The 20,345-nt window shown below is 41.6% G+C and overlaps 1 pseudogene; it reads left to right on the top strand.

The window, feature by feature from the left end:
- Positions 1-5,926: 5,926 nt before the first annotated feature.
- Positions 5,927-8,053, top strand: LOC147342885 (translation machinery-associated protein 7 pseudogene; annotated as a pseudogene).
- Positions 8,054-20,345: the final 12,292 nt, after the last annotated feature.

Genomic DNA, 20,345 nt, shown 5'->3' on the forward strand with positions numbered 1-20,345 from the left:
GGATACTGGAGTAGGTTGCCCATGCCCTCCTCCAGAGGATCTTCCCAACCCAGGAATTAAACATGCATCTCCTGCAATGCAGGCAGATTCTTTACCCACTGAGCCACCTGAGAAGTCCCATATACTTCTTCACAGGCATTCATTCAACATATGAAGGTTGGATGAATACATTCCCTAACCACTGTAAAACTGAGTTTTCTAAAACCATTTTTTCTAAATTATGTATGTTTGTTGGAGAGTTTTTAAACATTAACATTTTTTAAACATTAACATTAATGTTTTTAAACATTTAACATTTCAGCGTTTGATCAATGGGTATGTTTTATTTATTATATACTACATTTGGTTATATATATATATATATATATACACACACACACACACACACACACACGGGCTTCCCAGGTGGCTCAGTGGTAAAGAATCTGCCTGCCAATGCAGGAGGCTCAAGAGACGTGGGTTCAACCCCTGTGTCAGGAAGATCCCCTGGAGTAGGAAATGGCAACCCGCTCCAGTATTCTTACCTAGAAAAATCCATAGACAGAGGAGCCTGGTGGGTTACATACAGTCCATAAGGTTGCAAAGAGTCAGACATGACTTACGACATATATATATATGTCAGATCAGATCAGATCAGTCACTCAGTCGTGTCCGACTCTCTGCGACCCCATGAATTGCAGCACACCAGGCCTCCCTGTCCATCACCAACTCCCAGAGTTCACTCAGACTCACGTCCATCGAGTCAGTGATGCCATCCAGCCATCTCATCCTCTGTCGTCTCCTTCTCCTCTTGCCCCCAATCTCTCCCAGCATCAGAGTCTTTTCCAATGAGTCAACTCTTTGCATGAGGTGGCCAAAGTACTGGAGTTTCAGCTTTAGCATCATTCCTTCCAAAGAAATCCCAGGGCTGATCTCCTTCAGAATGGACTGGTTGGATCTCCTTGCAGTCCAAGGGACACTCAAGAGTCTTCTCCAACACCACAGTTCAAAAGCATCAATTCTTCGGCGCTCAGCCTTCTTCACAGTCCAACTCTCACATCCATACATGACCACAGGAAAAACCATAGCCTTGACTAGATGAACCTTTGTTGGCAAAGTAATGTCTCTGCTTTTGAATATGCTATCTAGGTTGGTCATAACTTTCCTTCCAAGGAGTAAGCGTCTTTTAATTTCATGGCTGCAGTATATACATATATACGTACACACACACAGACATACACATACATACACACAGGTATATATATACTTATATATATATACATACATATACACACAGACTTGAAACCACACCCATCTCAGTTTCTAAGACCAAGAAGACCATACTTTGAGGAAATCCTCCTATTCCCACAACTACTTTAGCTACCCACTTCTGCAGTTTGTGACCTATTATAGTGCTCCATGCGGCTGACTTCAGTAGCCCATGTGACTTGGCATATCTACTAGCTGGGACTGATATCTTCCTTTTTTTCCATTGCGCCACACATCTAATGATAATCTTTAGTAAAGAGTCTATAATGGCTCCTGACTCTGCTTCCTAAATCTTAATTGATGATCTAAAATAACAACTCCAAGTTCAGTTTATTTGTAGTTTGTAGTATCTAATCTATGGCAAGGCAGAGAGATTACTGTTCACCAAGTATTCCCTACGTTCCCCTATATTTCATAGCCTTCCTTTCAATTTGGTTAGATCATGTGGCTAGTTTCAGCCAATGGACTCTGAGCAGAAGTGGTATGTATTACTTCTGGGTCAAGGAAGTTAAGAACCAGGGTAGTGGTTCTCCATTGCCTCTCTTTCCTTGCTGAAGCATCTCAGAAGCCATGTGTTCCAGACAAGAAGCTACAAGTTGGCAGAGCCACTATCAGCCTGGACCCCTGAGTAACTAAATGGAGAAGACTCCCCAGATCCCACAATTGGGTTTAGTGTGTAACAGGAGAAATAAATTTTGTTGTGTTAAGCCAAAGAGATATGTGTTGAAGTGTGTCTATTACAGCAAGCAGTAGAGTTGCAGAACCTAAATTAATGTATTTCCTAAGTGCAGTACTTTACAAATACCTTTTTAAAAATCTTAGTGTCATTGAGGTAAAAACACTTCCCTCCTCACTAATTATCCTTTTTCTCCAAGCACCCCAGCTGACTGCCCATTGACCAGGGTTGTGATGGATATTCAGATATATCATATTATGTTGGATTTCCCCCAGAATGCTTTAGTGAAAGTGTCGATGAGATGAAGGGACTGAAACAGTGGATCCAGGACTTCCCTGGTGCTCCAGTGGCTAAGACTTTGGGCTCTCAGTGCAAGAGCCCCAAGTACCTTCCCTGATCAGGGAACTAGGTGCCGCATGCTGCAACTAAGACCCAGGGCAGCCAAATCAATAAATGGATATATTTATTTAAATCTTAAAGATACAATGCTTTTTTTTTTTTTTTTAAAGGATGTGTTTCTCCATGTAAATAAAAACTATGGAAAGTCTGGGGCGGTCGTGTCGTTCTCAGGCTAGAATCTACTGTATTTCTGAACACAGTAGAAACACTAAGTTGGAATCACTTTACTACTTTAGCATGGCTTTGTTGGCTACCAAATAACTAATTTTGTCACCACTGTAAGTTGAATTTTTTTAAATATGGGTGTTTCTTGGAAAAACTGCTGCTTCTTAAGAGAAAGACATTCTGCCCCAGTCCACTCCGCATCCTTTTTTGCAGTCTCTCAGCCTAGTCTTGAGCTCTAAGAAATGACAAATGATACAGGAGCTGATTTGCAAGGTGGCTAGGAGAAGTGCATTTTGTTCCTGTCAGTTAAAGAAGGGGGACTCATGTTGGGCATGGTATTGTGTAATTCTGTGGCTCCACTCAAAACCTCTTAGGATAAACAGCGTGGGAACACGGGATGCTGAAGTGGACTGCGGGAACATGTTGGCTGAGCATGGCTTTTAAGTGCTTGGCCTAACAATATTATTAATAACAGCTACCACTTACAGAGTACTTACAGGGCTAAGTGATTTCCCTGAATTGGCTCATTTGATCCTCACAAAAATCCTCTTTAAATACTGCTATTATCCCCCATTTTACAGACTAGGAAACTGTGGCCTTGAGGTGCTGAGTGGCTGTGTGGAGGTCAGAAATCCCTTTACCTGTCCCTTGATGGAGTATGAACTCAAAGCCGGGCCTCCAGCCACTGCTCCATAGGAGTGGCCCTGTGAGGCTGTCTAGGAGTCCAGGCAGCCACTGAGCAACCTGCCCTCCTAGCACTGCCAGCTCAGCGCCTGTGCAACAGAGGCAACCCCTGAGGTGCACACGACCTCACCCAGGCACCCAGGCCCAAGGCTCTTGGCCAGAGAGGAAACTGGCTCCACCAAGAAAGGGAAGGCACGGGAAGGCTGCAGGCCAGGAAGGCGAAGCAGCCTCTGGGGCAGAAAGAAGGATTCCTGGCACTCGATGGAGAGGAGAAAGTGACAGAGAAGAACCTCCAGATTAGGTCTCCAGGAGTCCAGAGGCCGAACCACTTCCAGGCTGTGAGAACATAGGAATACCACTTTCTGGTATGCCAAAGCCTCTCACTTAATTTCAACAAGAATATTTTTTAGAGAGAGGAGAAACGAGTGAGGATACTAAGCTCCTAACAGGTGGGTGCTGAGGCAGGGACTCCGGGGCGCAAACCCGTGTCCGTGGCGCTGTCCCCCACCAGCTACTGGGAGACACTCTGCACCTTCATCATTCCACATCCCACAGTGCCATCTACGTCACTCCGCTGTCACAGCCAAGCCTGGGGTGGCTGGATACAAAGTAACTCCGGAGAGACCTCCCTGAGCAGGGGCTGGGCTCAAAGGGATGGAGCATCAGCTGCTAAACTAACTAAAGTTGCTAAACTAGCCCGGTGGTTGTTTTGTCTTTTAGTGTGAATTCACCAACAGGTTGTGGATGCCTCTGCAGCATGTGAGCGAGTCTCTTTCTGAAAGAATTCACCTTGCTGAAGGGCTGATGTCTGGCAGAGAAAACTCACAGGGCTCAGCTGGCTTTGACAGGAGCCTTCCCTTCCCTGCTCGGTTGCCTCCCGGAACCCCACACCACATGCCCCCACCTACCCCAGAAGAGCCAGCCAGGCAGGGCCTGGGGCTGGCATGGCCTCTGCAGTCCAGGATCCTGAGCCCAGACTTCCCTCCTGACCCTCCCTGGTGGACATGACCCCAGTGGCCTGTACAGATGGAAGCAGGGAAATCAGCCAGAAGGTTCTGGAAACTGGCAGGCTCCCTCCCGGACAACCTCTGCTCCGTTCTGAAAATGTGCCTGCCTCTGGCGGGGTCCAGCCTGAGCGTCATCACCAGCCTGGCATCAGCCATCATGTAGAAAGGGTCATTTCAGGGAGGATGATCCCAGATAACTGTTACTCTAGCAGAAAGCAATTAACATGTGGATGGGACATTATCCTACGTCCTATGGGTTTGTTTAAGCATCACATCCAACTCCTTGCTGCCACCTTTCTCAATATGAATGTACTTAGTTTCTGCCATGGTCATCCCATCCTCCTCGACTTGGATCTCCAGTGTAAAGCCAAGGACATGGGAGCAGGCATAACCCATCCGGTTGCCTGGGCGGTTGCTTTAGCCAAAATGAGCCAGTGTTCTTACGGAGACTAGATAGGAATTTATGTGATACATTTTTAAAGAAAGTTTGATATATTTTAAAGAATATATAGTCCAACATGAATACTTTAACAAATGACAAAAGGCTTCCCTGGCTCAGTGGTAAAAAATTCACCTGCCCATGCAGGGGGACACAGGTTCAATCCCAGGTCCAGGAAGATCCCACATGCCAAGAGCAATTAAGCCCATGTGCTGCAACCACTGAGCCTGTGCCCTAGAGCCCACGCTGTGCAACTAGAGAAACCACTGCAACAAGTAGCCCATGCACCGCAACTGGAGAGTAGCTCCTGCTCAGCACGGATAGAGAAAAGCCCGCACAGCAAGGTAAACCCGGCAGAGCCAAAAATAAATAAACAAACCTGTTTTAATGAGGAAAAGTATAAATAGCTAATAGGCATATAGAAAATGTCCAGACCTCCTAGTTATTGAAGATGTGTGAGACCCTATTTTTCCCTTTCCAAATAAGCAAAATGAAAGCATGGAGTCCCCCGACACTGGCCTGGGTGTGATAAGTGTGACACTCTCTCTGGGAGCATAAACTGACGTGAAGTTTCTGGAAAATATCTGACAGCGTTTATCAAGAGCCTTAACAATGCTCCGTGCAGATGAGCGGACTCTAAAGCAGGGCTGTGGGAGCCAAGCAAGTGTGAGTCCTGATCCCACCATTCCAGCTGTGTGCCCACGGACAAGCCACTTTGCCTCCTTTACGCTTGTTTTTTCCAGTATGAGAACAACGGGCGCTTCTCCCTGCCTCACAGGGCTGTTGTGAGGCCGAAGGGAAAAAACAGAGGGCTTAATACACAGGGATGCCGCAGTGGCTGTTATTCTAAATTCTCTTTGAGCCAGTAATCCGGACTGTCCCAAAGAAATAATCTGACATGTAGGCAAAGATTCATGTACAAAACATGTCTATCCAGTATTATTTTTTTTTTGCCCTTCCTTGCAACCCCAGCATGTGGGGTTCCCCGACCAGGATCAAATCCATGACCCCATGCAGAGGAAGGGCACAGTCTTAACCACTGGATTGTCAGGGAAGTCCCTCCAGGATTGTTTATGATCATAAAAACAGGGACACAATGCATCCAGCATTAGGGGAAACGTTAAGAAAGTTATGGTCCAGACATGTGGCTTCAGATAGAAACTCAGCTGATAGCGTATGATACGCCTGGCTCTGTACCTTGCTTTTTTTCACTCAACTGTTAACATTCCGCAAATTCTGTGTCTGTAGGGTAAGTGCCTAGCATTGGGATTATTGAATCAAAAGATGTGTATTTAAAAATGTACACTTATGGCCAACTTGCCGCACAGAGGTTCCAACGCACTCTTGGACAAAGATATCAGAAGGGCTGTTTCTGAAGCTCTCATCAGTGTTGTCAACCTGCGTTCTTGGCCAAGGTGAAAGTGGTATTCTATTGAAATTTCAATTTGCATTTCTTTTATTGTGAGTGAGGTTGAGCACCTTTTCATATGTTTAACAGCCATTTGTGTTTCCTTTTCACTGAATTGTCTGCTTTTGGCCTCACTTTCTATTGAGTAGTAGGTCTCTTTTTTTTTCTTCATTTAGCCCTTCAGTTGAAACATATGCAAATTTTCTCCTCTGGTTTATCACTTAGCTTTTAATTTTTTGTGTGGTTTTTGCCATTCAGCTTTAAAATAAAAAACATATTGTCAAGGTTCTAGGAAATTGCTCTTTCTGTGCTGTGACACGCTGTATTGTCCTAATCCATTGACTCTTCTTGCTCTTTTTGAGCTCCTTGAGGGCTGGGACTGCGAATATCTGCTTCATCACTCGAACCCCTGATAAGCACCCAAAAGAACCTGTTCAGTGATTGTGGTTACACTTAGTGAGTAAGTGCCAAACAGCTGTGCCTCCTAGGTAAATCTGCATAGTACACAAGGGAAAAATATTCTCCTGCCCTATCCACTTCTGCCACAAAACAGTCATGGTCAACTTGTAACAAAATGTGTGAATTTCAAGGTATTACCCCAGCCTCTCTGGTGGCTCAGACGGTCAAGAGCCTGCCTGCAATGCAGGAGATCAGGGTTCAATCCCTGCATCGGGAAGATCCCCCGGAGAAGGAAATTGCAAGCCACTCCAGCATTCTTGCCTAGAAAATCCCATGGACAGAAGAGCCTGACGAGCTCCAGTCCAAGGGGTCCCAAAGAGTGGGACACAACTGAGCAATTAACACTTTACTTCACCTCAGCCTCAGATGTTGGCAGCCTCAATATTCAAGGTCACACTGAGAGTTGACCAGTCCACCCAGCCTCCCACCTGGCCCAGCCCCAGCCCACCATCCAAGTGGGACACAGCCCCTCAGGGACTCACTGTGCTGTGGCTCCCAGATGAGTGGGCTGGGGCTGGGGGTGGAGGCAAGTGCTCCCCTACAGGGCCTGAGGCAGCTTCAGAAGACTCTCTACTCTTCTCAGGGACCTAGGAGGAAAAGCAGAATTCCTTTCCAACAGCAAAGAACAGGACCGCCCAGACTGTGCTATGCAAATGATTGACTCCAATCCATAGAAAATTCAGAGCATTCCTGGGCTGACAAGGAAGAATCAAGAAAATTCAACATTAAAAAAAAAAAGGAAAAAGAAGAGTGTACAGAACAACTGTCCACTTTTGGCAGAGGTGGGTCAGGTTGCTGTCAGGGTTTCATTCACTGCTTGCTGTTCAGGGGCAATATTGGGCAGAGGCAGAAAGTTGCACCTTGGCCCCACTGATTTTATTTTGCAGCTCAGCCACTGGTATTGTTTTTTTCTAACAGCTATAATCCAAGAGCAAGGGGCATCGAAGGGCTGTGTTCAGGCATCCAATTCTGCTTTACTCAAATGGTTAGCCTCTTCTTCCCAGAAAGCCTGATGGAGCCACTCTAAATAATGATCTCTACCATACCAGAAATATTGGAAATATCTTTCTATCTTTACATACCCTAAAGGCTTTTTTGGGCAGGTGGCGTGTCGGGTGCAAAGGTGGCAAGAAGAAGCACCTGAAGCAGCCCAAAAAGCAAGCCAAGAGATGGACGAGATGAGGCATGCAAGCAGAAACAGGAGGAGCAGCTACTGCTGCTGCTGCTAAGTTGCTTCAGTCGTGTCCAACTCTGTGCGACCCCATAGACAGCAGCCCACCAGGCTCCCCCGTCCCTGGGATTCTCCAGGCAAGAACACTGGAGTGGGTTGCCATTTCCTTCTCCAATGCATGAAAGTGAAAAGTGAAAGTGAAGTCGTTCAGTCGTGTCGGACTCTTTGCGACCCCATGGACTGCAGCCCATCAGTCTCCTCCGTCCATGGGATTTTCCAGGCAAGAGTACTGGAGTGGGGTGCCATTGCCTTCTCCAAACTAAAGGAGCTAAAAGCCAAAGTCTCAGAGAAAGGCCCCCTGGCCACAGGTGGAATCAAGAAATCTGGCAGAAAGTAAGCTGTTCCTTATGCCTGAGGCAATGATGATTCTTAGTCCCATTCCTGTTTAAATATCTGGATTGCCTGCCATAACATCTATTGCCATCTATAGCTAGAATGAAGTGTTGTCTTGGAATCTATTGTATACTTAAGAGTAAACTTGTGTGGAAAAAAAAAAAAGAAGGCTTTTTTATTTTTATTTTTTTGGCCATATGGCACAGCTTACGGGATCTTAGTTCCCCAATCGGGGATTGAACCCAGACCCTGAACAGTGACAGCAAAGAGCACTAACTACTGGACAGCCAGGGAATTCCCAAGACTTTTTAATTTTTAACTTCTTATTTTGAAAAAAAAAAAAAGTAAAATTTACAGAAATGTTGCAAAAACATTTCAGTGAGCTCCCAAACCCTCCTTATCTATTTTCACCAATTGTTCTTATTTTTGCTACATTTGCTTTACCATTCTTGATGCAATATATTAGGGGGTTTTCCCTTGTGGTTCATCTGGTAAAGAACCTGCCTGCAATGTAGGAGACCTGGGCTCAATCCCTGGGTTAGGAAGATCCCCTGGAGATGGGAAAAGCTACCCACTCTAGTATTCTGGCCTGGAGAATTCAGTCCATGGGGCTGCAAAGAGTCAGACACGACTGAGCGACTTTCACTATTCACTATACACTATATACCATTATTATCTTTTTTTAAATTATCTTTTAAATGAACTATTTGAAAGCAAATTGTAGACTTTTACCCCTAAACATTTTCATCTTTGCTGTTAACAGTGAAGACATCCTCTTATAATCACAATACAGTTATTAAATTCAGAAAACTTAACATTGTTAAATTACTGATATCTAATCTGCAGTGAAACTCCAATACTTTGGCCACTTGATGCAAAGAACTGACTCATTGGAAAAGACCCTGATGCTGGAAAAGATTGAAGGAAGGAGGAGAAGGGGACGACAGAGGATGAGATGGTTGGATGGCATCACCGACTCAATGGTCATGAGTTTGAGTAAGCTCCGGGAGTTGGTGATGGACAGGGAGGCCTGGCGTGCTGCAGTCCATGGGGTTGCAAGGAGTAGGACACGACTGAACGACTGAACTGAACTGACCGGAATCTGTAGTCCACACTCAGATTTCACTGAGATTTCACTGAACTGACCGGAATCTGTAGTCCACACTCAGATTTTACTCAGCAACGTCTGACTCTTTGTGATCTCATGGACTGTAGCCCACCAGGCCCCTCTGTCCATGGAATTTTCCAGGCAAAAGTACTGGAGTGGGCTGCTACTGCATCCTCCAGGGGATGTTCCCAACCCAGGGATTGAACCCGTGTCTCCTGAGTCTCCTGCATGGCAGGCGAATTCTTTACCACTGAACCACCAAAGAAGTCCCTCAAATTTTGCTAATTGTCCACATAAAGCCTCCAACAGCTCCTTCTTTACCAGACCAGGATCCAATCTTGATTGCATTTAGTTTTTCTCTCTTAATTTCTTTTAATATAGATGAGTTCCTCCACCTAGATTTTATGATCTTGATGTTTTCAAAGATTGCTGGCCAGCTGCTTTGTAGAATTTCCTTTAGTTTGGGTTTTCTGATGTTTCTCTATGGTTAATTTCAGTTTATACATTTTTTATAAAAATATTTTTAAATGCTCATGATTCTTGTATATTATAACCAAATTATCAAATGAGTCATATTTTGAAGCAAGTTTTTTCATTATAGTTCATATTCACTTGTGGCTAACTTCTTAAAACATTATTTCTTATATTTTTGAACTATCTCCTTTTGGTAATTTTAAACATGGTAATTTTTTTGTTGTTGTTTGCATTTAGTATTTGTTCTTTTGAACACAGATCAGAGAGTCTCTCTTGCTGGTTCATTCTCTGTCAGTTTTGTTTTTTATATCTGTTTATAGTAGGGATACTGACATTTTATTTTGAAATAGAAGTCATTCCTCCCATACCATACCATGCACGCATGCATACGTGTGTGCTAAGTCGCTTCAGTTGTGTCTGACTCTTTGTGAGCCTATGGACCATGGCCCACCAGGCTCCCTGTCCTGGGATTCTCCAGACAGGAATACTGGAGTAGGTTACCATGCCTTCCTCCAGGGTATCTCCCCAACCCAGGGATCAAACCAGCGTCTCTTCTGTCTCCTGCATTGGGAGGTGGGTTCTTTACCACTAGCGCCATCTGGGAAGCCCATACCACACCATAAGTCTCTCTTATTCTCCTTTGTATCCCTTTATCTAGCAATAATACCTGGTACCACTCAGGAAACCTCTGGGAAACACTGGTTGGATGAATTTAGTGGCTACATACTGAATTTTCTGAATCCAAGTCCTATACAAAAAATAATTTTGGTTTCTATTAATTACTGTACACATTGAGAAGTACAGGAATTCAAGTATTACAGTTTAACAAAAATGTCTTCTACTAATGATTTAAGTGTCTCAATCTTAGTATGAGCCCAAAGTCCACCATCTTTGGCTGAAATTCTGCTTGAGTCCTGGTACATTTGAGGAGGGGGTGGGGGTTGAGAGTACTCGTGGTCTGAAGGCAGGCTCTGGGGAAAAGCCTCTTTATAGAAATGAATGCAGAGGCAGGCTGGAGGCTTTCAGGCTCTCCTCAAGGGCACCAAATCTTGAATGTAGAGAATTTGACTTAGTTACTCCTTGGTCTGAACCTTATAACTTGTAGTATGGTCCAGCTACCTTAACCTGAAGTTCAACACACCTGCCATTGAGAATCTGCCCACTTCTCCAGGCTCAGGCTCTCCCTCTGCCACGTTCCTCTGTCAGTAACATGCTGTCTCCACCTCCTCCCTGGAGTTTTGATACTTGGTTAATAGAAGGAAAGAGGCTCAACTTAGAATCCTATAAATTTATATCATAATGAAATAGTTTAAATTTATCAATTTGGCAAAGACAAGACAGATTAATTATATGTAAGAAAATGACAAAATAAGTACTTTTATATACTTTTCATATTTTACAGCATGTTTAAACTTAAGCAACTCAACTTCTGGGATTCTTTCCTATAAACATACTTGCACAAGTGCAGAAATAAATATGTAAAAGCATGCTCACTGTAACCTTTTTGTAACAATGAAAAGATGGAAACTGCTCTCTCAACTGTCCACCCATAGGGGCTGGTTAAATAGATTACAGCAAAGCATATAGTATAATATAATCTGATTGTTAGAAAGAATAAGATGGATCTACATGATCTAATATGGAACCTGTCAAAAATATATTGTTGAATGGAAAAACAATTTGCAAAGCAGATTAAATATGGTTATTTATATTGTATAATATATTCACAGCAAAAAAAAAAAAAAATCTGAAAACGTTCACCAAACTGTGAACAATGATTATTATCTGAGGAATGTGGGATTTTGGAAGGCTGTCACATTCTTTGTACATTTGTGATGTTTCAAATTTTTATAAGAAATATTATTTGAAAATCAGGAAAGAAAATAAAGAATTGAAAACCTCACAAACCAAAAAAAAAAGGTAGTGTGTGGGGAGCTGGAGGAGGTCCAGATGCAACAAAACTGATCATTTGCTGACAACTGAGGCAGGTCTATAGGGGTTCCTTGTACTTTTGCATGTGTTAGAATATTCCATAATAAAAAGAAAAAAAGGAAAATAAACACCCCAAATCCTAGGACAGGCAGGTGAAGAGGAAGCACAGCCTGTGTCAGTTGGAAAAGGATAGAGTTCCACAGAGTTCATTAAACACCTGTGTTTACATTTCAGTAGGTAGAGAACGAGATATTGTTAACTTTTTTAAAGTATGAAAACTGATTTTAGATAGATTACTTGGTATAATTTGGTTGGAGGAGAGAAGCATTACAGGTAAGGAGACAGACTAGTCATAGAAATCACTTTGCTACAGTTCACTTTGCTACAGCAATAAGGTAGAAAGGAAGGGTCTGTTAGAGGTGCGATGGAGGCTGCATGAAAAGTCATGGTGACTGCTGAGGAGTGGGGAGGTGAGAGAGGAGTGCCACGTAACATCTCCGTCCTTCTTCAGAGCCCCTGGGATGCTGCTGGGGCCAACAGACCCAGACAGAGATCAATTTCCTAAGCGCCAGCTTTCATCCACTTCCCCATCAGGGAAACTGCCCAACCTCTGCAGGGGCCTTTTAGCCAGCTCTTGCCTGGCTCAAGCGTGACTGGAACAACTGGCCTCGAACTTGATTCCACTATTTCCTCTCCATTTCTCCCAACACCACCTTCCACTTCTTATAGGGCTCCCTAATGGAGAAGGCAATGGCACCCCACTCCAGTACTCTTGCCTGGAAAATCCCATGGATGGAGGAGCCTGGTGGGCTGCAGTCCATGGGGTCGCTGAGGGTCGGACATGACTAAGCGACTTCACTTTCACTTTTCACTTTCATGCATTGGAGAAGGAAATGGCAACCCACTCCAGTGTTCTTGCCTGGAGAATCCCAGGGACGGGGGAGCCTGGTGGGCTGCCGACTATGGGGTCGCACAGAGTCGGACACAACTGAAGTGACTTAGCAGCAGCAGCAGCAATGGGCTATGCATGCATGTGTGGGCTAAGTCGCTTCAGGTTCTTTATCACCAGGGCCATCTGAGAAGCCCCTAATGGGCTATAGGAGTTAGCTGAAGGATTTGTTTTCTAATGTTCATTTATTCATCTAATGTTCATTTATCCACTATCTTTAAGTAGGGGGCTTCCCAGGTGGCACTAATGGTAAAGAAACTGCCTGCCAATGCAGGAGACTTAGAGATGCAGGTTCGATCCCTGGGTCAGGAAGATCCCCTGGAGGAGGAAATGGCAACCCACTCTAGTATTCTTGCCTGGAGAATTCCATGGAGAGAGAAGTCTGGCAGGCTACAGTCCATAGGGTCACACACAGTCAGACATGACTGAAGTGACTTAGCACGAACATACATCTTTAAGCAGCAACGAGACCAAGAGCGGAGCACACACAGTAATGAACAGAGAAGACGTCACTGGTCTCCTGGTGCCTACAGTTCATTCTTCCACCATCACATAAGTAGCTTGTTTGCTCTCTCCTTTAACTATTTATTATTATTGCAGTAAAATACATACAACATAAATTTTACTATTCTAACCACTTTTGAGCATACAGCTTTGTGGCATTAATTACATTCATATCTTTCAAGACTGATATTCTATACCTATTAAATAGTAACTTTTTATTCTACCCCTCCCCCCGGCCCCCAGCAACCACTGTTCTACTTTCTGAATCAAAAAATTTGATTATGGGAGGTACCTCGTATAAGTGGAATTAAACAACATTTGTCTTTTTATGTCTGGCTTATTTCACTTAGCATACTGTCCTTAAGTTTCAACCACACTACAGCATGTATCAGAAACTCCCTCCTTCTAAAGGCTGAATTAACATTCCATTGTACATATATACCACAATTTCTTGAACTGCTTCCACCTTTTGACTGTAGTGAAAATGCTGCTATGAACATGGGTATACAAACATTTCTTTAAATCCCTGCTTTCAAGTTGTTGGATATATACCTAGAAGAGGAATTGCTGGATCAAATGGTAATTCTATTTTTTAATTTTTTGAGGGACTGCCATATTGTTTTCCATAGCAACTACACCATTCTCACCAACAGGCCAGCACAAGAGTTTCAGTTTCTCACATTTTTACCCACACTTGTCATGTCATTTTCTTGTTTGTTTTTAGTAGCCATCCTAATAGGTATGAAGTGGTAGAAAGGGTTTTAAAATACAAAAAAATTTTTTAAACTAATATTGCTCAAGCATATTATTTTCAAGTCAAAGGTTATTTTCCTCTCCTATTAAGCCACCTTAATCAGAGATAGAAAACTCTGAGAAGGACCAGCAGTTGTAGAACCTTTTTTCCAGGGGTCTAATTCTGCTATTCCGAAAGCAAGACAGCTGGAAGGTTCAATTCACTCAGTACAGGGCTGTCCTTCAGCTTAGTTCCCTCATCTACATAACAGGAATAATAAAAGTATCCACCTCATGGAGTTATTATGGAGAGGCAATGAGTTAATTAATATAAAGCATTTAAAACAGGATTTGACATATTGTAAGCTCTGTACAAACACCTATTAAATAAAATAATAAAAAGTTTTCCAGTTTTGTGGATCCTTTGGAGGTGCTGTCTATTACACTGGAAAGAAACATGAACTGACCAAGCCTTTACCGAAAGCCTGTGTCTAGGATTGTTCTGGCCACTGGGAAGGGACATGGGAGATGCCCCAGGACTCCCTAGGCCTGTGGCTACTCAGTAAGAACAGTTTCTGAACTTCAAGTTTCAGCTTCTCCAGAATTAAACACACAACAGCTCAGTTTGCCCACCACATCTGGGTACTGTCCTGGGCATTTTCTATGCCATTTCTAATTTTTCCAACAACTTCATAAAGTAGGGATTATTAGTACCAGTTTACATATAATGAAATTAAGGCTCTGAGAGGTTAAGTGACTTGCCACCATGATGGGGAACATGGTGGGAGCTGAGTCTAGGAGGGAGGCAGGGCCAGTTCATCCCAGAGCTTGAGACCTCCAGGGCTAAAGAAGATTCATCTTTTACTTAGCCCTTCCACATGCCAGGTCCAGGTCAAGTCTTCATACATGAGACTCATCATGACACTCACCATTCATGGAAGAATTCTTCCAGGGAGATATTTTTATAAAGAGGAATCTGAGGCAGAGAGTGGCTAAGTCATTGGTTAGCAAAAACTGGGTTCACTGCAAAGTTTTCAGATACCTGGAAGGGTGGCTAAGCACTGCCAGAGGTGTTCAAAAGGAGACTTTCTGCATCAAAATCACCTGGACTGCATATCAAAAATGCATATCCCTGGGCCCCACTCCAGGCCAATCAAATAAAACTCTGCCTAGGATTTGGAAGTTTCAGTAAAGCTTTCCCTGGAGCCTGGAAATAAGAATACAATTGCCCACAGAGAGTTAAACCATGAAATCAGCATTTAAGAATCCAGGCAAGATATGCCAAGTCACCTCTGAGGGGACATATCAATCTTCCCTTTCCCTCTTAACACCAACCAGACTGACTGTATTAACAAATATAAAGGAATAATGAACAGGAGAAAATATCATGACCTCGGCATAGAGAAGCACTTCTTAAACAAGATGCAAAAAACATGAGCCTTGAAAGAAAAGAACTCAGATATTCAACTGTCTAAAAATTAAAAACTTCTGTACAACAAAAGATGTCATAAAAAAAAAGTAAAGACAAGTCAGAAAAGGGGAGAAGATATTTGCATTACATATAATCAACAACAGATTGTGTATAATCAACAAAAGATTAGTATCTAGAACATATAAAAAATCTTTAAAAAATCAATTTAAAAAGAGGGAGGAATATCTCTGTAGAATAGTGATCAAAGGACATGAACAGGCAATTAGAAGAAAAGCCTAAACCACAAATAAACATGTGAAAAGGTGTTCAATTTTACCAGGGATAGGGAAATGCAAATTAAAACCACAAAGAGATATTTCACGGACTGGTGAGGCTGTGCAGCAACTGAAATTTCTACATACACTGGGAGCCAGTGTAAAATGGGATGTGCTCTTTGCAGAGCAGACTGGCAATAGCTAATAATATTTAAGAAGAAAATACCCCCGCAATCCAGTAATTCCCTTCCTAGAAAAATTCTCCCACATGTGCTCTAAGGGACAGATTTTTAAATTTCCACTGTGGCATTTTGTATAATAAAAAAGGAGGTAGAGAATTCCCTGGTGGTATAGTAGTTAGGACTTCATGCTCTCACTGCTGAGGCCCTGGGTTCAATCCCTGGTTGGGAAGCTAAAATCCCCACAAGCCATGCAGTGCAGTCAAAAAAAAAAAAAAGGGCAGTGGGGGCGGGCGTGGGGGGGAGAGAGAAAAACAGAGACAGTTTAAATGTTCATTGTTAACCTAAAACAAAAAAATAGCCAATTATTTTTTACCAGCAAAATGGGTTTATTTAGGAGCAGCTAAGAACTGTAATTCAGGACATGCAACTATGGGGAACTATATGCAAGTCCAGTAAGGCAAAGGAGAGGAAACTTACAGAGGAGAAGGAAAAGTTGGGAGGGGATGTTAAAAACAACAAGTTAATTGGAGGAAACAAATTTGAGGGAGGGTGGCTTTTCATTGGCTGAGTTATGACAGTCTCTCATTGGCTGAGCTGTTGCCAGGCAAGGAGAAAATCTTTATTCTTCCTGCTGCTGCTGCTGCTGCTGTCGCTTCAGTCGTGTCCGACTCTGTGCGACCCAATGGACTGCAGCCTACCAGGCTTCTCCGTCCATGGGATTCTCCAGGCAAGAACATTGGAGTGGGTTGCCATTTCCTTCTCCAATGCATGAAAGTGGAAAGTGAAAGTGAAGTTGCTCAATCGTGTCCGACTCTTAGCGACCCCATGGACTGCAGCCTCCCAGGCTCCTCCATCCATGGGATTTTCCAGCTGGCACTAGTAAAGTCATGCTACTTTCTGCTGGAGACACAAGGTGTATTTCTCCCTGATGGGATTTGTGTTGACTTGAGTGATACGTGTGTGAGAGGTCCTCTTCCTGACCTCCTGACCCGATAAATACCCAGGTGGGTAATATGGTAGTTCTATTTTTTTATTTTTTTGAGGAAATTCCATACTGTTTTCTATTGTAACTGCATCAATTTACATTCACATCAACACTGCACAAGAATTCCCTTTTCTCTACATCCTTGCTAACACTTTTTATCTTTTTCACAAAAGCCATTCTAACAGGTGTGAGATGATATTGTATTGTGGCTTTGGTTTGCATTTCCCTGATGACAAGGGATATTGAACACTTTTTCCTGTATCTTTTGGCCATCTGTTTATCTTCTTTGTAAAAATGCCTGTTCAGAGCCTCTGCCCATTTAAAAAATTATATTGTTTGTTTTTCTTGCTATTGAGTTGTATGAATTCTCTATATATTTTGGATATTAGCTGCTTATGAGAGACATGATTTGCAAATATTTTCTTCCACTCAATAGGTGACCTTTTCATTTTGCTGGTGGTTTCCTTCGCTGCTCAGCAGCTTTTTATTTTGATGTGGTCTCACTTTTTGATTTCTGCTTTTGTTGGTTTTTGCTTTTAGTATCAAATCAAAAAATAAATCACTAAGACAATAGCAACGAGCCTGTTTTCTAGTAGTTTTATGCTTTCAGGTTTATATTTAAGCCTTTAATCCATTTTGAGTTAATTCTTGTGGATGGTGTAAGGTAGTGGTCTAGTTTCATTCTTTTCATGTGGCTGTCTGGTTTTCAGTTCTTAAAAGAGATCGTCCTTTCCCCATTGTATATTCTTGTCTCCTTTCTTGTAAATTAACCGACTGTAATATGTATGGGCTTATTTCTAGGTATTATGTTACATTGATCTATGTGTTGTTGTTTTTAATGCCAATACTATACTGTTTTGATTGCTATAGCGTTGTAAATACAGTTTGAAATCAGGGAATATGATACCTTCAGCTTCGTTCTTCTTTCTCAAGGTTGTTTTGGCTATTTGGGGTCTTTAGAATTGTTCTGGCTCCATGAAAAATGCCATTGAAATTTTGATAGGGATTGTACTGAATCTGTAGATTGCTTTGGTAATAAGGATAATTTAACTATTAATTGTTTCAATCCATGACCATGGAACGTCTTTCCATTTATTTGTGTCTTCAATTTCTTTTCTCAGTGTCTTATAGTTTATAGTTTACAAGACTTTTACCTCCTTACGTATATTTATTGCTAGGTATTTTATTCTTTTTTGAAGCAATTATAAGTGGGATTATTTTCTTAATTTCTCTAATTGCTTATTATTATTGTTGTTTTTGACTGCCCCCATGGAGCATGTGGGATCTTAGTTCCCTTGCCAGGGATTGAACCTACACCCCCTGCACTGGAAGCATGAAGTCTAACCACTGGGGCTGAGGAAAGTCCCCTGATTACTTGTTATCAGTGCATGGAAATGCAACCTGTTTCTGTTTTTTGGGTTTCTTTGGCCACACCACACAGCTTTTGGGATGTTAGTTCCCTAACCAGGCCCTTGACAGTGGAAGTGCAGAGTCTCAACCCCTGGACCACTAGGGAACTCCTGATTTCTGTATATTGATTTTGTATCTTGCAACTTTACTGAATTCATTTATTAGTTTTAACTTTTTTTGGTGGAGTCCTTGGGGTTTTCTATTTGTAGCATTATGTCATCTGTAAGTAGTGACAGTTTTACTTCTTCCTTTCCAATTTGGAAGACTTTTATTTCTTTTTCTTGCCTGATTTCTGTGGCTAGGACTTCCAATGCCATGTTGAATAAAAGTAGTGAGGATGGGCATCCTTGGCTTGTTCTTGATATTAGAGAAAAAGCATTCAGCTTTTTACCACTGAGTATAATGTAAGATATAGGTTTGTCATATATGGCTTTGCCTATGTTGAGCTATGCTCCCTCTATACTCACTGTGTTGAGAGTTTTTATCATGAATGGATGTTGAATTTTGTTAAATGCTTTCTGTTCATCTATTGATATGATCATATGATTTTTATCCTTCATTTTGTTAATGTGGTGTGCCATATTGATTGATTTATGGATGTCAAATCATCCTTAAACCCTTGGAATAAATGGTACTTATCATGGTATATGATCTTCTTTAAAAGTATTTTTTTTCCTTATTAAAAAAAATTTCTTTGACTGTGCTGGGTGGCATGTGGGATCTTAGTTCTTAGACAAAGGAACAAACTTGTGCCCCCTGAAGTGGAAGTATGGAGTCCTAACCACTGGACCACCAGGGAATTCTCTTTTTAAAAAGTCTTCATTTTATTTATTTTCAAATTAATTTGATCCTTTTAATTATTGTTGAATTTGGCTTATTGATATTCTGTTGAGAATTTTTCCATTCTATATTCACCAGAGATAGTGATCTGTAGTTTTCCTTTCTTGTCTTTGGTTTTGGTATTTTTCTCATTTCTTAAGGTGAAAGGTTAGGTTATTAATTTGAGATCTTTCTTCTTATTAATATAGGAACTTAAAGCCGTACATTTCCTCCAAAGCACTGCTTTCATTGCATTCCATAAGTTTTGGTATATTGGGCTTTCATTTTTATTCATCTCAAAGTATTTTGTAATTTCCCCTGTGACTTCCTTGACCTACTTGTTGTTCAAGAGAATATTTATATTTTCCACATATTTGTGAATTTCCTAAATTTCCTTCCGCTATGGATTTGTACTTTCATTTCATTGTGAAATGAAAATATGATCAGAAGCATATTTGTATGATTTCAAGCCTTTCAAATTTATTGAAAAAAATTTTATGGCCTAACATATGATCTAATACTGGAAAATATTCCATGAGCACTTGAGAAGAAAGTGTATTCTGCTATTGTTAAAGTATTTTATAGATGTGTGCAAGTTCATTTATAGTGTTGTTCAGGTCTTCATTTTACTTGATCTTCTACCTACTCTTTTCATTATAGAAAATAGGATATTAAATTCATCAACTGTAATGACTGAATTGTCTATTTTTCAATTATGACTATTTTGCTTTATGAGTTTTGGGGCTCTGATAGGTGTATATTTATAATTATTATGTCTCCTTTATATATTGGTCATTTTTTAATTATGTAATCTGCTTTGACTTTAGTAACAATTTTTATTATAAAGTCCACTTTGTCTGACAACTATATGGACATTTCAGCTCTCTTTTGGTTACTGTTTGCATGGTATGTCTTTTTCCATCCTTTTTCTTTTAACTTATCTGCACCTTTGAATCTAAAGTGTATCTCTGGTAGACAGTACATAGTTAGTTCTTTACTCTTTTGGAAAATCTTGGCCTACTGAGTGGAGTATCTAGTCCATCTACATTCAACTACCTTATAAGGTAAGCCTTGGGCTTTCCAGGTGGCTCAGTGGTAAAGAATCCACCCGCCAATGTAGGAGACTCAGGAGATGCAGGTTTGATCCCTGGGTTGGGAAGATCCCCTGGAGGAGGAACTGGCAATCCACTCCAGTATTCTTACCTGGAAAATTCCATGGACAGAGGATCCTGGCAGTCCATGGATTTGCAAAGAGTTTGACATGACTGAACAACTAAATGAGCACAATCCCACACAGGTAAGATTTACACCAGTCATTGCTATTTGTTGACTATATGTCTTATTATCATTATTTTTTATTTCTCTATTTCTCCATTACAGTCTTCTTTTCTGTTCAGTAGACATTTTCTAATGTTCCATTTTAATTTCATTTCTTCTACTATTTTTTTTGAATTATTTTCTTAGTGGTTTCCTGAAGACTGAAGATGTTTCACATCTTGAAACAATCCAGTTTGG

The sequence above is a fragment of the Bos grunniens genome, chromosome 28, assembly GCF_055505025.1.
Source record: "Bos grunniens cultivar Pamir isolate PY7600 chromosome 28, Bosgru_T2T1.0, whole genome shotgun sequence".
NCBI lineage: Eukaryota > Metazoa > Chordata > Mammalia > Artiodactyla > Bovidae > Bos > Bos grunniens.